We start from the raw sequence: 21,736 nt of genomic DNA on the forward strand, positions 1-21,736 counted from the left end.
GAGATTTTGATCAATATGGTTTTGAGGCTATGGCAGAAATTGGTCTCATTGTTTCCAGGAAAGAGGATGAAGGTGAAGGGGACAGGTGCAACGATGGTGAGAAGAGGAGGCCACAAGCTGATGGCTTCCCTACGTCTTCACTTTTGAATGGTATCAGTTTTTCACCCTGAAGCAACCACTAAATTAAAGCTTCAATTATTATCCCAAATTTATAGCATGTCAGTTTAATTTTAAGTATATCAATCAAATTTGCCTTATCTTCATTAGCTGTTTTCTCCTTGCATTATGTCACAAGTTTGTTGTGCCTCATCCCGTTTTTAATCTTTTAAAGCAAACACTTCCAAATTAGGGAGGTGCCATTCAGCAATACTGCCAGTGTCCAAGAACGACAGTGAGAAACTTAAGTATCGGCCAAATGGGGGCAAGTCTTGCACACACCAAGTACATGTGTTCTGTCTAATACACTACGCCAGTCGATAACAGGTACAGTAGTGTCTCTGTGCCGATTTTTATGCCTCGATTCTGTTGCTTGTTGTAACTATGGGCACTACTTAAAACAGCATTGAATGCTTTTTCCACTTTCTATAATAACCCAATGTTTCAACCAATGGAAATTTTGTGAATAAACATTACTCATTTTTAAAGGGTTTTATTTAAAAACAGGCAATTTAGCAGTGCTGCTACGGCAAACTGATATTCTCGTTTTTTACCATGTGATTAGTGAAAAACAAAAGAAACCTGAGATAGAACAAATACCAAAAGACAATGCTTACTCACAGCTAAAATATTGGTATTGGATTTAACTGTTCTGTTTTCCCGTTCCTAGTCCATTGTTGATATCCATTACTATCCAATAAAATGTGAATGATATAAGGATTTTTCACATTATAAGAACATATCTGCAAGCCACAGGCATCAATATATAGTTGCATTTGCCTTGAATGATTGTATATGTCTATCACATAAATGTTTTAATTTCATTCTTGTTATAAATGATTATATAAGAGTATGTAACTTTTATATCTTGAATGTATGCAGAAACAAAAAGTATTGGTAGCTGTTTAGCAGGTGGATATCATATAAAACAAAATAAATAAATATATAAACTGAACCTTCAAAGCCATGCTGGATTTAATACTTCCACTGCTAAAGTGCAGTATTTGGTAGTTAATGTATTATAATTTGCCTACTAACAAAATACCATGTGTAGTAGCACTGAAACATAAAAGGTCTGTCAAAATCACATTGTTTCTGGAGCAACATGATGTAAAAGTCAGGAAATGCCAAAATAATGTATGTTACCTTCAATCTATCTCTGTACAGTTCCAAATTAGGCTACTAATATGAGTTATAAAATAGCCAGAGAAGGCACAGTACTGCTCAGTAACATTTTCTCCGTATTGTTATTTCTCTTTTGGTTCTCCCAATCATTTTTCCCAACAATGTATGTACATTTTGATAAATTCTATAGGTATATTAAGGTATGATGATAGATGACAATCACCAGATGTGATGGTACATTCATATATAGATGGATCAACCAAGATCTGACATACTGCTATGCAAATGTGGCACTTCTCTTTCTCCTTCCTTTTATCATGCCCTACAGATTCTCAAATGCCATGGACTCTACCTAGCCTTTCAAATACACTTATCCACCCCCACCCTGATCCTCTACCACCTTATAAAACTCCGCACCCTCCTTTTACATCTTGAACACCTCCGACTATCCTACGTTATCTGTAAACTTGATGCTATCCACCCCCTGGTCACTGCTCAAATCTTTTAATTAACCAACAAATCTGTCTCTTGTATCTTAAATAATACAACTGAATGTGTGTCCTTTTATTATGTCAAGCATTCATTTTGTCAACCATACTTCCAAATTTTATAACACGTTATAATGTTTTACTTCCAAATGGCTGAACGGCGAGGACTTTTAACTGCTGACAGCCCACCCCCTGCCCACATGGGGCGAAGGGAACGAAATGACAAAAAGGGAAAAATGTTTTGACATAATTACATGAAAGGCAAAAATCTGTCATGGCAATTCCACGTTCCCCTTCCTCACACAGAGTAGTAAATTAAATAATTGGCATATTTAAGTTGTATACACAAGAAAAACTTTCACTCACATACAGTTTGCATAATTGTTTCCCTCTTTTATTTTTGTATTTGCTTATGTTGTGTTTCTTTTATCTTATGTGTTAAGAAAGATTCTTTTTAAGAACAATTATCAAGCAAAAGGGTTTGTAAATTCTCCATAAACAAGGGTAAAACAATGTATTTAATTATTTTAACAAGTGGAACATTTCAATCCCCGTTGAATTTTTTAACACAGGGAAGGATTTCTGTCGTATGAACATGGAGAGTCATTTTATGTTTTTTGACATGCTATGGGTATTCTACTAATTGCTGTTATTTTCTACATACTTGGAAGTTCTCAGCATATAGACACTATCAATATATGAAATAGATGAATGTCGGAAAGGCAGCTCTTCAACACACATCTGCTGGCTTTGTACTAATCATTGTTCCCCTGGCGTATTCTCTCAAAATATGCTATTTAGTGTGGCATCATGGTCTCTTAATGCCATACGTACGAGGGCATGAAAACTGAAGTTAAACGAACAGTTGAAACCTTAAATTGACCGCCTCCACGGAAAAGGTTAGAACAGTAGTTGAAAAATAAACTCAAAAATTGAAAAAAATCTGTCTTGTAAAAGCGCAATTTGTTTAATAATGACTTCCAAGTTCTGCTTGCTTTGCTAATAGCGTCGAAATCAAATTAGAGGATTAAAATAAGTCACTATAGTATAACATTATTCTAATGCGACATGAATATATTTCAATTCACTCCACTGTTCCGTTAAATCCAGAGCTATTAAAATCAATCCCGGCATATAATCACTTGACCTTTGAAGTAAAACTTGCGTCACTGTGTACTTCCTACTTCAGCTTATCAGCTGTAGCTGTATTGCCCTTAACTTTTTGGATGCAGCGATGCTAACGCTCCACGTGGTAACATGTCACATTGCAGTGAACAGAAGACAAGCGACTTCTTTGATCAACAAGGCCCTAGAATTGATCAAATATTTGACAAAGTTCCCTATTACACCATCACATTTCTTTGACAAAGAAAGGCGATCGCCGTAAGAACTTTCCGTGACCTGTCCTGACTCTCCATTGGCCAGGTACAGTCCTCTCGAACACTTCCGTGTGGTCATGACTGTCCGTGATAGCTATTCGATCAAAACTGCCATCACATTATTACAAAACTACTCGATACGTGAATATTCTTCTCCCGAAAGACGATAAAGCCTTATTTTCTTATTTGTGAAATACGTGACAACCAGGCCTTTCAATATTATGCTGACTGATGAAATGTTTGTCAGCCAATCAGCAATAAGTTGACGCTTTCGGGTATCCCCCGATTTTTTTTTTACCATCACTAGATACAGATATAGTCGCAAGGGAAAGCTTCATTTCACCCCAAAGAGCTAAGGAAGTGACGTCTGAATGACGTAGCCCAGCGTTCGCGACGTATGTCGATACGTCGATCGCCGAGTACAAATCGAGTTGACGTGAAAGTTTGGCCAGCCACGGCCGTTCGGGTGCAGTAGTGATGGGCTAAACTGTCATTTTCCGATATCAGTGATTTCTGTGAATGCTACTTTTCAGTATCTGCTATTCTTAACTGTGATTTGTCGCAGTTCAGAGTCGCAGTCGCAGTATCCCTCCGCCACTGCTATTTCTGCGATTTCTGCTACTTCCGCGATTTCTGGTACTTGTTCTACTTCTGCGATTTCTGCTACTTCTGCGATTTCTGTGACTTCTGCGATTTCTGCGACTTACGACCGTATGAAAAAGTTACATCTGCCTACACAGAAAATTGCATCTCAACAAATGTGTCATTGGTAAGTAAGTTTTACGTTTGTTCTTCCGTTTGCTTTAATTATGTATTAAAGAAACAACTGTGAAAATATTAATAGTGTAATTAATATGTAAGTAGTCATACAGTAGCGTAATAGTTCGTATTTAGAAAATGAACTCTAACATATTGTTATGTTCACAGTTACCCGAACTACATTTCAGTCACTCAGTAAATTGATAACTCAAAATATCATTGTCAACAGATCTGGAGAAATTGCCACTGCGTCTTTAGACCGTTTTCGTCAGACGAGAGGTTAGTTTCCAAGTGTTTCGATGGGCTTAATTACTTCAGTGAGATCGTTCTTGCAAATGTGAAATATACCCCATTGAGTGGCTTTCATTACAGCAAATATTAGCAATCTACTCTGTCAATTATAATGCTTGTAGTTAGTGACAGCAAAAATTGTTTAATAATCCTTGTGATTTTGCAGACACAGTTCTGACTCTTGGTTACTGGTTGCTGTACGTATCTATCCACATCAAGGCTACTGAGAGAGACTCGTGAAGATTGAAGACAGCTCTTAGAGGATTTGCAGTTTAAAAGTGTCATAATTGTGAAATAAGTGTGCAGATGAGTGATTAAACTGTGTTTTATTGAAGTTGTTATGCGATTTTAAAGGAATAATAAATGTTAAATACAGTGATTGAATAATGAAAATCTCATTTTCCACATGTTTAAGCCTTCCCATACCTGTAATTTTCCGCCACATATTTACTGGTAACACTAGTTGAAGAGTGACATGCCGCCCCCCGCCCCCTTCTCCACAATCTTGGTGTGACACTGACCTGTAACATAGCCCGAGGTATAGAATATGCATTTTGAGGCTGTTGATATGAAAGTGGGAAGTACAGATCTTACAGTTAAATCAGGAATAGCTTAAGTGCAGTACTTGAAAGTAGCACACGAAAAGCTTACTTATGTACGTGGTTGTAGTGTAGGCAAAAAGTTCGTGTGTGTGAAGTTGCCATGTTGAACTCCAGGGGCAAAACTTTTATCCCGAGTCTTGAACTGTGCCGGAATAAAAGTGAGGCATTCATATGACTCAATAATGCTGTTTTCATTTCACTACACTTATACAGATGTCTGAGTTCTGCTGTGTTAACATTGCAAAGTCCTGTAGACATGTGGAGTATTAACCAAAATTGTCACATTGAAAGCAGAATCACATTTGTTACGTTACTTGATATTTTCAGGAGAAAAAGGCAATGTTGCTTCTTATTAATATAATACATTCAGAGTCACTGCTGTGTTTGACCAATCATAACTGATGCTGAATGTGCATGTCGTCATATAATGTGAAGGGCTTATTTCAATAGTGGTACAAGTCCATTACCTCCACTTTTCTGTCTATAATGCTTCTGAGTTAACATCGAGTATAGATTTAAGTGTCAGGAAGTCATTTCTGAAAGTATTTGTATGGAGTGTAGCCATGTATGGATGTGAAACATGGACGATAAATAGTTTGGACAAGAAGAGAATAGAAGCTTTCGAAATGTGGTGCTACAGAAGAATGCTGAAGATTAGATGGGTAGATCACATAACTAATGAGCAAGTATTGAATAGGATTGGGGAGAAGTTTGTGACACAACTTGACCAGAAGAAGGGATCGGTTGGTAGGACATGTTCTGAGGCATCAAGGGATCACAAATTTAGCATTGGAGGGCAGCGTGGAGGGTAAAAATCGTAGAGGGAGACCAAGAGATGAATACACTAAGCAGATTCAGAAGGATGTAGGTTGCGGTAGGTACTGGGAGATGGAGAAGCTAGCACAGGACAGAGTAGCACGGAGAGCTGCATCAAACCAGTCTCAGGACTGAAGACAACAACAGCAACAACAATGCTTCTGAAATTAATGATCCAAACAAACATTAATAAAGGTTCATTTCTAGCAAGAAGCCATAATCTTGAATATTTCTGGTATCTCAACTGTAGATTTTTCAGCGCTCATTTAACTTTACGACTCTGTATCTCAAAATTAACAAAAATGGACTTGTACCACTAATGAAATAAGTCCTTCATACGCACACACAGCACACCGATATCGTGAGGCACAAGGCTCTTATAACGAAGTACGTACGTCGTTCAACAGATGGCACTAGGAAAAGAATGTTAACTGCGCTTTTTAGTTGCTACTTGCGACTCTTAGTTGCGATTTGTCACTGAAATCGCAGAAAGCAGTATGGAATTCGGCCAACAGATGGCTCACGGCGTTTATTGTGAAATGCTTCTTGCGACTGCTAACTGTGACTGAAATCGCAGTTAGATTTTGTAAAGTTGTTATTGTAATATCTGGGACTTCTCAATCACTGTGATTTCTAACAGATACGCGATTTCCTGCCCACCACTAGGGTGCAGTCTGAAATGGATTCTCAGAGGAGGAGTACTGTGTGTTAACCACGCAATAAAACTATGTAGTTAACATGTGGATGAGAGTGTTTTCTCTTGTATTCTAATAAACTATACTGTGTCCGTTTCCGTGGCAAAATATGCGTACGACATGTCTTCCAGTTATATTTGCCAAATTTTACGTGCTTTCCCTAGTTAATTAATGATGTGCCATAGTAACAGAGTACTCCAGAAAATTGTATATAGAATCGAAAAACGCATTAATTGGTTTGTTGCAACATATTCACCAAAGTCTGATTAAAAACCGAAAGTTGTCACAGACTCAAAGAGTTCTTTCTCTATATTTGCTGCTGAATATATGAAATGACTCGTATCAGCACATCATTTAGAACATTCATTCCCACGCCGTATCTGCAATTTCAGAATTGAACGTGGATGTTCAGACGACTTTTTTTTAAAAAAAAGGACTAATTAAAAAGAAATGTAAATAAATTATGAAACAATTACCGGTACTCTCATGTGAATGCTATTTTTCTGAAAATGTATGTATTGTTCTACTGTTTTCATTAAGAGCAGTGTACTGTATCCAGTCACACTCAGTCATGGATCCATATACAGAACTGTACCAATAGTGTGCAATAATGTGTTAATAAAAAGTGAAAATAATATATGGCTACCTGAGTGGTAGTAGGAGATTAAACATAATTCACAAACTAAATATTGAGGTAACTGTGATTTGGTTGGCATAATTTGTATTGTTTAAAAAATGTACATCACTGATATTCTTTTTGTGTACTGTATCATTTATAAATTGCTCATCTCTATTTGGAATGTATCCTCATATGCTAATACTGAATGGAAAGTAGTTAGCTTCTTTGGAAAATAGCTTGGTAGCCCATACAAGTATGTTTCATTTGTTTGCATCCAGATACTGATATTGGAGACTGTTTTAATAGTGACATAACATTGTTTTAGTATCGTTTTTTCTGTGCACCCCCACAGAATTTAGTACACGTTGTTCATTGCCGTTCCCTCAGTCTCAGAAAGGATATTTGCAGTCGTTTTAGCCACACTTGTGACAGAGTATTTTGTGCTAGGACACTGAGGACCTTCATTCTTTGATGGCATAAAACCATAGTCAACTTCGTGGCATGAAAGCAAAAGTCGCAGAGCTTGGTCTCCTCTACAAATGTAGTAGAATATCAAGTGTTCAATTCAGTCTGGTATCAATCATTCTCTGTTTTATTTATTGTGATTAAAATTATGTTTGATAACTGTTAGCATGACGCACTGTACCGAGATTAAGGGTAACAGTAAACAGTGGGTGCACAGAATACTCTTTATCCTAAGCCTTTGACCATATTTGCATGTTCATGGAGATGTGGGAACCAAAAGCCCGTATGGACAAAGCTCCTCGCTACACTTCTACAGAAGGGCATGGAGGAAGGGATGCAGATCAAGACAGTAATGGCCAGGGTAGGGGAGGGCAGGCTTTCACTGGGCTGGGCTTCTCTGCTGTGTTTCCAAAGGAGTTTTCATTATTTTTCAGGCATCAGTTTCCTTTTGAAGTACTAACCGTTGCTACAATTTGAAGCAAATAATTTTGTCATCTTAGATACTGAAATAGTAATATTAAGCTCCTATTTTGCATTAATGATTGTTTTCCTTAATCCATCATTTATGAAGATTGGCAATTTTTTGGTGACTGTGGAAATACCCCTTGAAATTGTGATGAAAACTCATCTTATCATGTTTAATATTAAACTGTCAGTACTATATATACAGGAGACTGTCATAAGCTAGAGTTTATGATTGCAGATTTTTCAATGTACCCCTATAACTGGTTCTAAACTGCAAAAACACTGAACAATTAAGGTCTTTCTTAGCACTTTCAGTTAAATAACATACATTAAAAGCTCCCCACAACATTATTTCTCTTTTAGTACTAGGTGTAGCAGGTATGTTTCTTAACCATACATGTACTGTACAGATATATGTGTGATTCATAAACTGCCAGCTCTTACCAGCATACCATTGATTTTCATTTGTGTACAAGCCTAAAATTGCTAGAGTGCCATCATATATATATTTTTTTACATCTATACAAGTTTGCACAGAATAATTGCACATCATGGCTAAAATAATGGGCTACATGATTGTGTCCATGTAGCATCCCGTGATGTATTATGAGAAGCACAGCAAATGACCATTGTCTGCACACTCCATTGTGTTGCTGAAGCAACCAATGAATAGATTTGTGTTGTGCTTTTCGGCAAGGGGATGGCCTAGCTCTATTTCTGGACACATTTTTAAATGAGATTTTCTATTATAACTTCAATAAGAAATACATTTTTATTTCTTGAACACACTGTCTGTCATGTGGCTGCAGGCAGCTACTGTAGATCTAGTTGCCTGACACTACGTAGCCACTTGAGGCCACAGCAGAGCCTAGCACCTAGCACTGTGTGCGTGGCAGTGAAATATCCATTAGTAAGTGTGTGCCAGTCTGTGTTGAACTTCAGTGTTTTAACCAGATGCAATTGTGTTACATTGTTTAAAAAATGTAATATATCTTCAGTTTGTGAAATTTTGTACAGTAATTACCTAGTCAGTACAGAGAGATAAGTGATAAAGTTTAACTCGGGTTGAATGGGAGCATGTTACATTACATTCAGGTACGCAAACCACTTGTTGCTTTGCGCATTGTGTGTAGTGGAGGCTTATTAAATCTATGGAGTGCTTTCTGCTTATAATAGTGCTAGAGCAAGCTTTATATCGTCTCTCAGACCAGAAACCCACCATAGTACTTCCTGAGGGTGAAATGCAACATTTACAGTGAGAATTCTGTTAGCACCGTCTTGTGTTAAAGGATTTCCATTTTGATTCTTTCAGGTAATGAGATACGAAGCCAAGCAGGCCCACTTATATATATTTTTGTTTACTTGATGTTCTGGCTTCGATAGTGAAGGAAAATATTGTTTAAAATAATATGAAGTACCACAATCAAAACGTTGCAGACATTTTTTATAACCCTTACCACATTGGTGCCACCATGTTACACAGGAAAACATTACTGGCCAATGATGAAACTGAAGTGCTTGTGGTATCTACAATTTGAAATGTAATATATCTCATAACATACAAGACAGATCACGACTTCTTGTAAAAAAATGGCAAATTGGATATAAAAGATTGTGTACTACAAAAGTAAAATAGATGAATTTTAGAACCATTATTTATTAAGTTTTAACAGTGATACTCAGGACAGTTTATTTACAACTTGAAACATACCTATTATAGATTTACAACAAACTCACAACCATGAATTATTTGATAGAATGGTAGCAAGTTTTGCTGGGCTAATAACATTTCTAACAACATTCAGAATTAGTAGCCTTAAGTTATTGTCCCCAAAAAACAACATACAGAATTACTGTCTACCTGGTGCCCATATGGTGGTACCGAAGAAGAATGGTAAGGTGAGCAAGAGTCTCCAGAAATACAGAAGGAAGGGGCGAACGGCAGTCAGGAGGACAGTACCAGGTGTAGAAATTCCCCTGCAGTAGGCTCTGTGTGTGCCATTTTTAAAGTTCTAATCCTCTAGTGAAGTAAACAAACCAAAAAACTGTAAGTTTGATAGGTTGGTTACATTTTTCAGGCACCATAATCAAAATACTTTACTTTTGTATCTGTGGGTTCTAGTGGGTAATTGCAAATGATTAAGAAAACTTCATAATTATTAATACGATATTGTTTTATTATCTGTAATAGGAAATACATGGAGTTTAGTTTTCACTCAAAAGGGATAATTACACAATGACATTTCTTCATATGTCCAATTCACATACATAGTTGATGCATGCTTACATAAATGCAAAACATAAAACACATTGACATGTACAGTAGTATAAACATTAAAAAAAACACTAACAACTAGTCATTTTGAACAACAGATTGTGTGTAAGCTTAAAGGAACAATGCACACATAAGAGTATGCACTGAAAAATATGATTTGATAACTACTATTCCCTCTAATGTCATGTTTAGCTCATATGATTCATTGCCAAAGGAAACGATAATTACATAATTGAATTTATTCATTCCAACATGTGTATTCTGACTACACAACAAATTATGAGCAATGTACATAAGTTTTTTGAGTTGCTACTGTTTTATAAATGAAAAACCTTTTCTCAAATATTGTTTTACCACACAGATTAAACAACTTACACCAATGTGCTCAGAGCTTATTTCTTGTAAGGAAATCAGTGAGTGACCAGGATGTAATACAGAAACACACTTGCTGCAAATAAAACATAACTAAAGTTTGTTCGTTAGCACTTTCGGGGATTGTGCACTTTAGTGTTGCTGGAACAGACCAGATCGGATGAACATAATGTTTTACCCAACAGATAGTACAATTTATAGCCATATGTATCGGGCTCTGTTTGATTTGAAGAAAACTATTATTGACCAAGATGCATTAAGGAATCAAATTATTGGGTGGGAAAAGGAATCGAAGGCGGAGAGATTTTTTTTCAGACCATTTACAGATGACAATGGAAAAGTGCAGCCATTGCCTTTTTGTTACCAGCACAAGTGGCAAAGGGAACTTTTTTAAAAGTATGGTAGGGTATATTTGCTTGATGCAACATACAAGACAACACAGTATGACATTCCATTATTTTTCTTGGTCGTGAAAGCTAATGTATGCTATTTAGGAGTCGGGATATTCTTCATTCAAGTAGAAAACACTGCTTCAATTAAAGAGGCTCTCGAAATTTTCAAGACACGGAACCCAGATTTGAATCCAGTTTCATGGGTTACACAATTCTCTAAGCCTGAGATACGGGCAATTAAAGGAACATTTCCAATGACAAGGGTTTATCTTTTTTTATTTCATCGAAAGCAAGCCTGGCAACAGTGGCTTAGCAAAAAGAACAATTTAGACATACCGGGAGATAGTGAGCAAATTCTGAAGCTGTGGGAAGAAATTGCAGAGTCACCGTCTGAAGAAAAATTTTTAACTGCAAAACAAAACCTTCAATCTCATGAATTATTAACTAGAAATTCTGGTGCACTTTATTATTTTAATAAGCAATGGCGTTCAGTATCTGAAAGGTGGGTGAAGGCCTATGAGGACAAGGAGAATTTCTTCGCCACTATAACTACTACTAATGGTGTTGAATCACTAAATAAAAGAGTGAAACATTTTTTTCTTAGACATTCAGCAGATAAAACATTGGCAGGTGTTGTTAAAGTTTTAATAAATGATTTCCTCCGTAGCCTGTTTAAAAAATATTGTCTGAAGAATTCAGCTGTGAAATCTTACAGCAGAGCGATTCCTCACTTCTTGCATAACAAGTCACACGAATTTGTGAATCACGTAATGAAAAGATATTCTTCAGCGCAAACTGAACTTACCGAAAGCTCAGTGATAGAAATGGGTGAGGGATTATTTTGTGTAGAAAGTGCAGAGGCCAAGGATTGTTACTATGTGGTGAATTATGCAAAGCCTAATTGCACATGTGAAGACTTCCGAAGGTGAAAATATCCATGCAAACATTTCTGCGCAATTTTCATTTATTACCCTGGCTGGGACTTTCATAGTTGAATGACAGTTACAAGAACAGCCCTTTAATTTGTCTCGATGGGACCTTTGGGTTTGGCTCGAGCAGCAGTTGGTCTGAATCTGCCAGTCCTGTATTACAAAGTTCAGAGGATACCAGCAGTGAGGAGGCAGTAAACCAGGTCAGTGACAATCCCAGAAGCTCAAGTTCATGAGAGGAACAAGATGAAAGGCAGTTAGCTAGGCTGGTTATAAACCTGACCTACAACTGTAGAAACAGAGAAGCAATTGCTAGAACACTGAAGAGGCTTCGAGAATGTGTGGACCACTAGCTGGTGGTCTTCCATTATCAGGATCATAAAAGTGGGGCGTGTGCGTGTGTTTGCTTTGATAATGTTTTGTGAGGGAAATTCAGCTTCTTGGTGTACCACATACTGCCTAAGTCTCGTAATCACACTGTATGAAAATGGATGGAAGGTGTAAGATACATGCTTTGCTTGAACAGCTGCAATTTGAAGTATCCTACCTCTCTGCTTCAGCAAATTTAGCTCCAAGAATATGTAAGTTAAAACAAATTTATTGTGCATACATTTTCTAAAACTAATTTACTACAACAATAATTATTGAAAGAACTACTTATTTGCATTGGTGCCCATACCAATCACCCTGGACTAAAAGAGGAACATAAATAAAATACAACTCAGCCCCCTGAATCAGTTAGGCATGAACACAGCAAGACAGCCAGTAGTATTTATTTAAATTTAATAAACCAGTTGCTGAAACCAATTTGATTTTATATAATTGGTGCTAAAATCTTGGTCAGGGCCAGCGATAGTCAAAATGGCGTTTAGCAACGCGACAGTTTTGCGTAGCCAGAAGAACGATTCTTTGACATATTCAATGAGAGACAAGAACATACATAATATACTTCTAGTGCTGAAATTGTAAAGCATTGTTATGTTTTCTGTTTTTCATTGTATTCATGAGTTTTGAGAAATATTTTGTGATAAGGGGCGTAAGCTATAAATTACTGATTTCAGTGATTGTTCTGCATGATGATGTCATCTGCTTGTGTATATCTCATGGATTAATTGCAGAGGCATGAAAATGTCAGATGTGATGGTGAAAACACTCTTAAAGACTAAGTGGGTGGAATCGTCTGGAAGTGCAGCATAAGCCTCCACTTTGAGTAACAAGATCAATGTTTTTTTTTTTTAATTCCATCGTGGAAGAAGGTAGGTGGGTTAGTATTCATTGATAGTTGCACATGTGATATATTAAAAAGCACCGTTCCATCTACCTTCTTCCATGATTTAAGTAAAAAACATTGATCCACTAACTCATTGTTCTTGTGTACATTGATTGCATACCAACTCACTGCTTTCTCGAATACACCTTGGGTTGTGACACTGAACTCAGTTTTCAGATGCTAGCACAGTTTAAATAGCTGTGACTCAAACAGGGAGCAGTTAAATATGATTCTTGTTTACAACAATGTTTCATCCTTTCTTTCAAATGTATGACATTGAAAAATGTAGTCTGCCTACTGCCATCTCATTGGCTGTATAACACAGCTGACACACCCTCTTTTGTTCCATTATTCTTCACAAGAAGTGCTGAAAACATTCCTGCACGAAATGTATAAGTACGCCACTGGCCCTATTCTAGATATTTCACAATAGTTGGTTCAAAACTTGGGCTGCTTCCTCATAACACCCATTGTCTAGTCTTCAAAAGTGCCAGCTGCCCCTTCCTCCTCTCATAGTTTGTCCTACCTGAGCAAAAACTTTTCCTGTTCTAATAATATGTGCCTTATAAACCTTCCTGCAAACAAATTCTCTCTCTATCTGCCCTCATTCCCTCCACCTTATATCAATACAGTTTTTTCCCCTTCACTACATATTACTATAATTACTGAAAGGTGAATTTAGTAAGTATGAAATCTGCGTTACAGTGCTTATGAGGAATTATCCATACGGAAGTACCGTAGTTAAGAATTGTCGGACTTGAAAAAATCGAGAAATATAGTAAATCTTGGTATATTAGTTTTCATGACGTTTACGCAATTCACAATGAGAATAATTATGCATGGCACTGAAACTTTGCCAGATGGCTTGGATTGCATTAGGTACAGCTGTGATAGACAATTGTTTTCCGACGTAGTGGACAAGTGTTACTGTTTTTCTTTCGTTGCAACGGTTACTCCAGAGTAACCGTTTGGCCGACCTCTATACCAGAGTTTGAAGTTTATATTGAATTCCAGCGTATTGACGAAAGCGTTCGGACAGGCTCATGCGGAAAGCTTATTTATTATCATTGTAACATGGTATAATGTTTTGAGGAAATTCTTCGCATAATGGTAATCATTGGGTGGAAACGTTATATGACGATATGTTCATGGAATTTATTTTTACATCTTCAAATGTGTTGTACACAGTTATGAAATAAAGGTTACGAAGAATAACATTGAAATATATTTACACTCATATATAGCCTGTGGTTAACAACCAGTCGTATTTAAAAAACTGTGTGGCATTCATAAAGTTAAAGAGATCTCTAGAAGCGATTAAATAGCGTAACAATCGGAACACTATTCGTATTTATGTCTCGCAGAGGAATGTGACAAGCACTTGGCTAGAGGACGTGGCAACAGCTGATCGTAAGTAGCAGTTTCAGGCACAAATCGAATTACTAGACAGATGGGTTAATTTTTGTCTTATATGTCGATCCACAAATTTAAGAGCTTATAAACCAAAATAAATATATAAATAAGTAGCCTCTGAGAGAGTAGCACGCACAGATCACAAATTAATGCACAGATGGTTTTATTTTTATCTTACATGTTTTCTAAACTTAAGAGCGAATAAACCGCGAGGATGTAGATGTCATATACACCGTATTTATATTAGTACCGTTTTTCTACGATGACGCACTTTAGCACAACAAACCGTACTAAACATTAAGCGTTTTAGAAAGATCTTATAATGCAGTGTATCACTGAAGCTGCGTATTTTCTTAATACGTTAGCATAAAGAGCACTGTACGACGTTAGCTTCGCCAGCATGGCAGAGTACATACACAGTCTCACATACGACTGTGGTACAGATCAGAACACGTGATAGCCTCCGCCAACGGCAATCTACGGCACGCGACCAAGGACACACTCTCTCTCGTATTTCTACTTGCGTATTACGAAATTAAAATTATAGTTTCATTGACCCACTACAGTAAAGATAGCTCCATAGCACATCATTGTAAGTACGGTTTGACGCGCTGAAGTGTTGGGAAACGCTACTTCGGCATATTTAAAACCCTTAATGTTTATATTACTTTTACACATTTGTTTGTACATAAAATATTTAAAAAGACATGTATGTTAACAATGACATTTATATTAAACATTTTATAATATACTGCGCAATCATTCCTAATTAAAAATCACTGTAGGCGATCAAGAAGCTACTGCTAACTTGGTAAAGTTTGTGGCCGACAGTGCAACAGTTGTAACAGATTTTGTTGATACCTTGACGTTATAGAAATGCAGAAGACAAGATAATGGCGATAATGGCACACAATAAATTCAAAAATTGAAAGGCGAAGGAAATTGTGGAACCTAGTGAATTGTATTTAAATAATTTCAGAAGGTAATCAAATTCTTGACATTATTAAAGGTAAATTGGTTACACCAGAAGAAAGTGCTCAAAATTATGAAATCAATCTGGATGTAAAACAAAGGCTAATGAAAAGGCAAAAAAAATGCATAATTTTGTAATTTGGAACCAAGCCTTTGCTTCAGGTTGATGAAGGCAAAACCACCAGTGATATTTGGGACATGCTGTGTAAGATTTATGATGTATACTCAGCCAAAAACATTGATATGCTTAGAAACACATTTAATTATATTGTGAGGGAAGTATCTCTGATTACAAGGTCATCCAGTGAAATTTGGTCTTAACTTTCTTTGTTAAAAAGCCCAATTTATGACAGTGATCTTTATGCACAATTTTTGGAAACTTAGCCCAAACAGTTTGATTATATTTATGTAACATGGCATGGTTAACATACTGATAAAACAAGGAATAAGTTACAAAAACAGTGTTTAAATTAAGAGTTAAGAAAACAGATTGTGTATGTGCTACAGAAACAGATTTTCATAGTTGATGGTTTTATCTGAAGCACTGTCTAAAAGAAGCTGCATGAATATTCAGTCAGATCTTGATAAGATTTCAAAGTGGTGCAAAGATTGGCAACTTGCTTTAAATTTTGGTAAATGTGAAGTGGTACACAAAGAAATGTAGTACCCTGTTACTACAATATCAATGAGTCACTGTTTGTAATTGGCCACCTTGTACAAATACCTGGGTGTAATACTTCATATGGATATGAAATGGTATGATCACATAGCCTCAGTCAAGGATAAAGCAGGTGGTAGACTTTGGTTTATTGTTGAAATAATGGGAAATGCAACCTGTCTTATACTGTAGACCACAACATATTGTTAAATAAGTTAGATGAACTGTGAATAAGGGGGCTTGTGAATAAGTGGTTCCAGTCATATCTAAAAAATAGAAGACAGATAACTGAAAACTCACATAGTTCAAGTTGCTCAAACTATATTGTAAAGTATACTTCAGACCCAAATTGTGTAAATATAGGTGTCCCACAGGGTAGTGTCCTTGGCCCAATACTATTCCTCATTTACATAAATGACTCCCCACAGAGCATCAAGCATGAACAAACAATATTGTTTGCAGATGACTCAAATGTTCTAATCAGTGACGAATCACCAGATGCACTGAAAGAAAAAGCCGAACAAACACTAAACAGTGTACGTGAGTGGGCATTCAATAATAAACTAACACTATTTAAAACTAAAAAAAAAAAAAAATAATGCTGTTAACTTCTGTGTCTGCAAAAAACCACACTATACAACTTCAAGTCAAAAGATGAAACTGTAGAATGTGTAGACTACACAAAATTTCTTGGTATGCATGTTGACAGTCAGTTAAAAGTGGGAAGAACATATTAAAATACTTAGTAACAGAATCGCTACAGCATGCTATGCTCTTAGAATTCCGATTGCAGTGTGTGATACTACATGTGTCAGATCTGTATATTTTTCTTATATCCACTCTGTTATTACCTATGGAATAACATTTTCGGAAGTCAACAGTAAAAATATTCAAATACTTTTCAAATTACAGAAAAGAGCAATTCGTATAATAACCAAGAGTGGCAGTAGGGCTCACTGCCTTAAACATTTCCAAAAGTATTTAATAAAGTTTATTACACAGTAATGCAGTAAAGTAGCCTGCATTGTAATACATGAGGAAATAATTATAATATGAAATCCAGAATTGTACAGTACTATAAGAAAATTACATAAGGATATAAAACTAATGTAAGATACCACAAAAATGTGTGTAAATACTAATTTTATGTGTATAAATTGTAGGTATATTGTATTGAATATGATTTTGCTGACAGAATCTAACTAATGTAAGTTGTTATAAATAAAATAGAAAGAAACTTCCACATGGGAAAAATATATTAACAACAAAGTTTCCAAGACTTACCAAGCGGGAAAGCGCCGGTAGATAGGCACAATAAATAAAACACACACACAGAATTTCTAGCTTTCGCAACCGACGGTTGCTTCTTCAGGAAAGAGGGTAGGAGAGGGAAAGACGAAAGGATGTGGGTTTTAAGGGAGAGGGTAAGGAGTCATTCCAATCCCGGGAGCGGAAAGACTTCCCTTAGGGGGAAGAAAGGATAGGTGTACACTCGCACACACACACATGTAAGTTGTTACATGGATTAATAAAGAAATCAATCAAAAAGCTAAATTGGTAGACCCTTGAAGATAGATGTAAACTACCTCGAGAAAGCTTACTTAAAAAGCATCAACAACTGGCTTTAATTGATGACCCTAGGAATGTATTACAACCTCCTATGTATTGCTTACATAGACATAAGAGAGGTCAAGATTATCTTAATTTCAGATGCACAGAGGCATTTAAACAATGATTCTTCCAGTGTTCCATATGTGAATGGAAAGGGAAGGAACTGTACTAACTAACACAATGAGACGTGTTCTCCGCCATGCACTTCAGAGTAGTTTGCAGAGTGTAGATGTAGAAAGTAAAGATTTGGATGTAGTTGCAATGTCAGCCTCTACCCTTGCTACTTTGGTGAAGCTTGTAGTTGATTTGGTCAATAACAAAGTACAAGAAAAGAATGTATCATTTGGAGGTACACCTCATTCTAAGGCAAAAAACAGTATAGAACAGATGGTGAAACACAGAAAATATGGGATAAATTAATTAAAACTAAGGAAAATGATTAAAAAAAACATTCACATGTCCATGGGAGTGTGCTTAGTATACCATGCTCAGAAGCCCAGCTTTGAAAGGTACTGTAACTGAAACAATGCTGATGAAGATTGAAGCCTTGAGCATAGCCTGTGTCAGACAAGGTTGGATATGAGTGAATGTACCAAAGCATATTGTGGCTTTTATTGTTTATTTTATAAAGTATTGGAACAGGAATACACATTTTTATTGGAATAGTATTGTATGAAAGTCTTTTACATAAACTGTGCTGAAGAGCCAAAGAAACTGGTACACCTACCTCATATTGTGTAGGGACACCGCGAGCCCGCAGAAGTGCCGCAACACGATGTGGCATAGACTCAGACTAATGTCTGAAGTAGTGCTAGAGGGAATTGAATTGACACCATGCCATAAATCCCTAAGAGTACAAGGGGGTGGAGAGCTCTTCTGAACACCACTTTGCAAGACATCCCAGATATGCTCAATAACGTCAGTGTGTGGGGAGTTTGGTGGCCAGCGGAAGTGTTTAAACTCAGAAGAGTGTTCCTGGAGCTACTACTCTGTAGCAATTCTGGATGTATGGGGTGTTGCATTGCCCTGCTCAAATTGCGCAAGTCTGTCGGAATGCAGAAGGGGATGGATGCAGGTGATCAGACAGGATGCTTACGTGTGTGTCACCTGTCAGTGGCATATCTAGATGTATGATGTATATCACTCAAACTGCACACACCCCAGACCATTACAGAGCCCCCACCAGCTTGAACAGTCCCCAGCTGACATGCAAGGTCCATAGAATCATGAAGTTGTCTCCATACCCGTCCACGTCCATCTGCTCGATACAATTCGAAGCAATACTCGTCTGACCAGGCAACATGTTTTCAGTCATCAACAGTTCAATGCCATGTTTACGGACGCAGGTGAGGTGTAAAGTTTTGTGTCGTGCAGTCATCAAGAGTACACAATGGGGCCTTCAGCTCCGAAAGCCCATATCTATGATGTTTCAGTGAATGGTTTGCACACTGACATTTGTTGATGGCCCAGAATTGAAATCTGCAGCAATTTGCAGAAGGGTTGTACTTCTGTCATGTTGAATGATTCTCTTCAGTCATTATGGATCCATTTCTTGCAGGATCTTTTTCTGGACGTAGTGATGTTCGAGATTTGATGTTTTACCGTATTCGTGATATTCATGATATACTCGTGACATGGTTGTAAGGGAAAATCCCCACTTCATCGCTACCTCGGAGATGATGCATCCCATCATTCATGTGCTGACTATAATCACACATTGAAACTCTCTTAAATCTTTATAACATGCCATCATAGCTGCAGTACTGATCTAACAACTCTGCCAGACACTTGTCTTATATAGACGTTGCTGACTGCAGTACCGTAATCTGCCTGTTTACATATCTCTGTATTTAAATACACATGCCTATACCAGTTTCTTTGACACTTCACAGTGTATTGTAATTTATTCTCTGTAGAAATAGTAAGGTTCATCAGTAGTGTATGCTGCATTATCTCAGGCATGCTGTTTAAGTAGATACTTGGTATCAGATAACAATAAAAGTATTCTTCAGTGACAGTCAGAAGCCTAGGCTTAAGATGTGTCTATTGCCTGAATCCTGGAAATGGTTTGGTTATTTTATGCTGAGGACACCATAGTACTTGTCCAATGTAGTGTGCCTCTTGAAAACCAATATCTGAATTGGGAGGTTTTTCGTTTATGATTTTGGTGATGGTGAAGATTTTATGGTTTTATTTCCTTACTCTTATTTACCTATCTGAGGCAATGAGAATATCTACAAGTTATTTCTTTGTTGTTGAAGGGAAAGAATTGTGTTAAGATGAATTTGAGTCACTACCTAATGCATGTTAATTCCTATAATTACCTGACCAGGATTCAGTATTTAATGGTACTTTTATTACAGAAAAGAAAGTTTTCCTAGTGTGTAGACCACCATGTTTCAAATATGCATACAATATTATTGGTTACTCTTATATAGATGAAAGTACGTATTAATGTGACCTAATTTTAAACACAATGGTACTAATGAAAGTCTTTTTTCATAATTCACAATTAAGGAAAGAAATGAGCTAGTTTTTGTATCATTATGAAGGTCTGTACAAAATTATAGGGGTTTCACATCCAAAGGCTGATTTCTTAGTAGACCATTTGAGCCGAAAATAAAAAGGTCTCTGTAACATACATGCAATCAAAAGATATGTGCCATAAGAAATATACCTTACATCTTACATAGTTGTACATTAGTTTGTGGCAAACAGTAGAAATTAACAAACTTATGCCAGGAAAATGAATTACACAACCGAGATATTATAAGGTGTTTCTTTTTTTTGAGTAGAGCCGTGTTTTAGCTCCTCCACTTTTGATTGGGGGAGGGGGGGGGGGGGATCAAGGAGGATATACCCTTAGCTATGAAGTGTATGCATGATGGACTAACAACCCATGTACACCTGCTGCACCATATATTCAGAGAGCATTGGAGGAGAAGGTGATGTGGTAAATGCTATTAACAGGATATTGTACTGTAACCTTTATGTATGTACAATGTGATGAAAAGGTGGACCTAGAGGAAAGGAGGATACAATATAGGGACACTGTCACTGTGGATAAATAACATACAGAGACAATCTTTCTGTGGAAGATGAATTTATGTGAATTGGTTAACCTGTTCGGTATGCTAAATTAAAGATCACATAGTGAAGAGACAACTGAATGAGTTTTTTATGCTACTCTCTAGGTTTGCAAAAAAGATAGGAAACTGATTACAGAATGTTCTACAATAAATACTTGCTACTTGTTCAAAACAGGTAAGTCCTCTGGTTTGGTGCAGTTCATACAGGCTGAAGGTGTTTGATGAACTAACTGGTGTCATAACAATGAATTCGGTGTTCCCTGTAACAAACACACAGGGCAATATTCCTCTATAGCTCTGACAGTTTTATAGAGTCTGTATTCTTTTCTTAATTTTCTTGCCCAAGGTGTAGCACACATCTAGTGATGTACAAAAGTTTTATGTGCATGGCTAGAAAAACAAGAGTTCTGGAATAAATGTTCTTGATTCGATAAAGTATGGACTGTCCAACGAAATTACTACTGGACTGTAGGTCTTATTAACGAATAGTTCATGAGAGAACACAAATATTGTAAAACTGTGTAATGATCCATGTGGATAATAAATATTTGTTGTCTGAAGTTTCATATCCATAGCGAGAAAAATGACTACCAGGCAGAAATCTTAAGATACTTAATCAAAGGGTAATATATACCTTTGATTTATGAGTTACAATCTAAGACGGAGAATTCCACAGTTAATAAATATGAATGAAAATACAATTCAACTTTGATTGTTCATTGAAGGATTATATGATAGTAATGCTTGTAGTGAGAAGATTAAAATGAATTTAAACTTTAAATTTTTACTGATGGGTTAGTGTTTCACAGTAGTAATGATATCATTCGTGTAAGGGGAGGATTCTGTAGTGTAAGATATCAGTTCTATGAAATGATGTGTTGCACAGGCATTTTTT

The 21,736-nt window shown here is 36.6% G+C and overlaps 1 protein-coding gene and 1 long non-coding RNA gene across 3 annotated transcripts in view; both read left to right on the forward strand.

Annotated features, from left to right (window-relative positions):
- The first annotated feature begins 3,526 nt into the window (after nt 1-3,526).
- LOC126285009 (uncharacterized) lies at nt 3,527-4,570 on the forward strand. Its single transcript, XR_007551594.1, has 3 exons — nt 3,527-3,917; nt 4,076-4,186; nt 4,365-4,570. It is a non-coding gene; the product is annotated as an uncharacterized LOC126285009 (long non-coding RNA).
- A 6,578-nt stretch (nt 4,571-11,148) lies between these two features.
- LOC126285010 (protein argonaute-2-like) overlaps nt 11,149-21,736 on the forward strand; it is a 363,943-nt gene continuing 353,355 nt past the window's right edge. Inside the window, exon 1 of one of the 2 annotated variants that reach the window (XM_049984318.1) lies at nt 11,149-15,103. The gene's annotated coding sequence lies outside the window, so the exon portion shown is untranslated. The remainder of the gene's footprint in view (nt 15,104-21,736) is intronic. The other variant, XM_049984319.1, reaches the window with a different exon arrangement.

The sequence above is a fragment of the Schistocerca gregaria genome, chromosome 8 (genome assembly GCF_023897955.1).
Source record: "Schistocerca gregaria isolate iqSchGreg1 chromosome 8, iqSchGreg1.2, whole genome shotgun sequence".
NCBI lineage: Eukaryota > Metazoa > Arthropoda > Insecta > Orthoptera > Acrididae > Schistocerca > Schistocerca gregaria.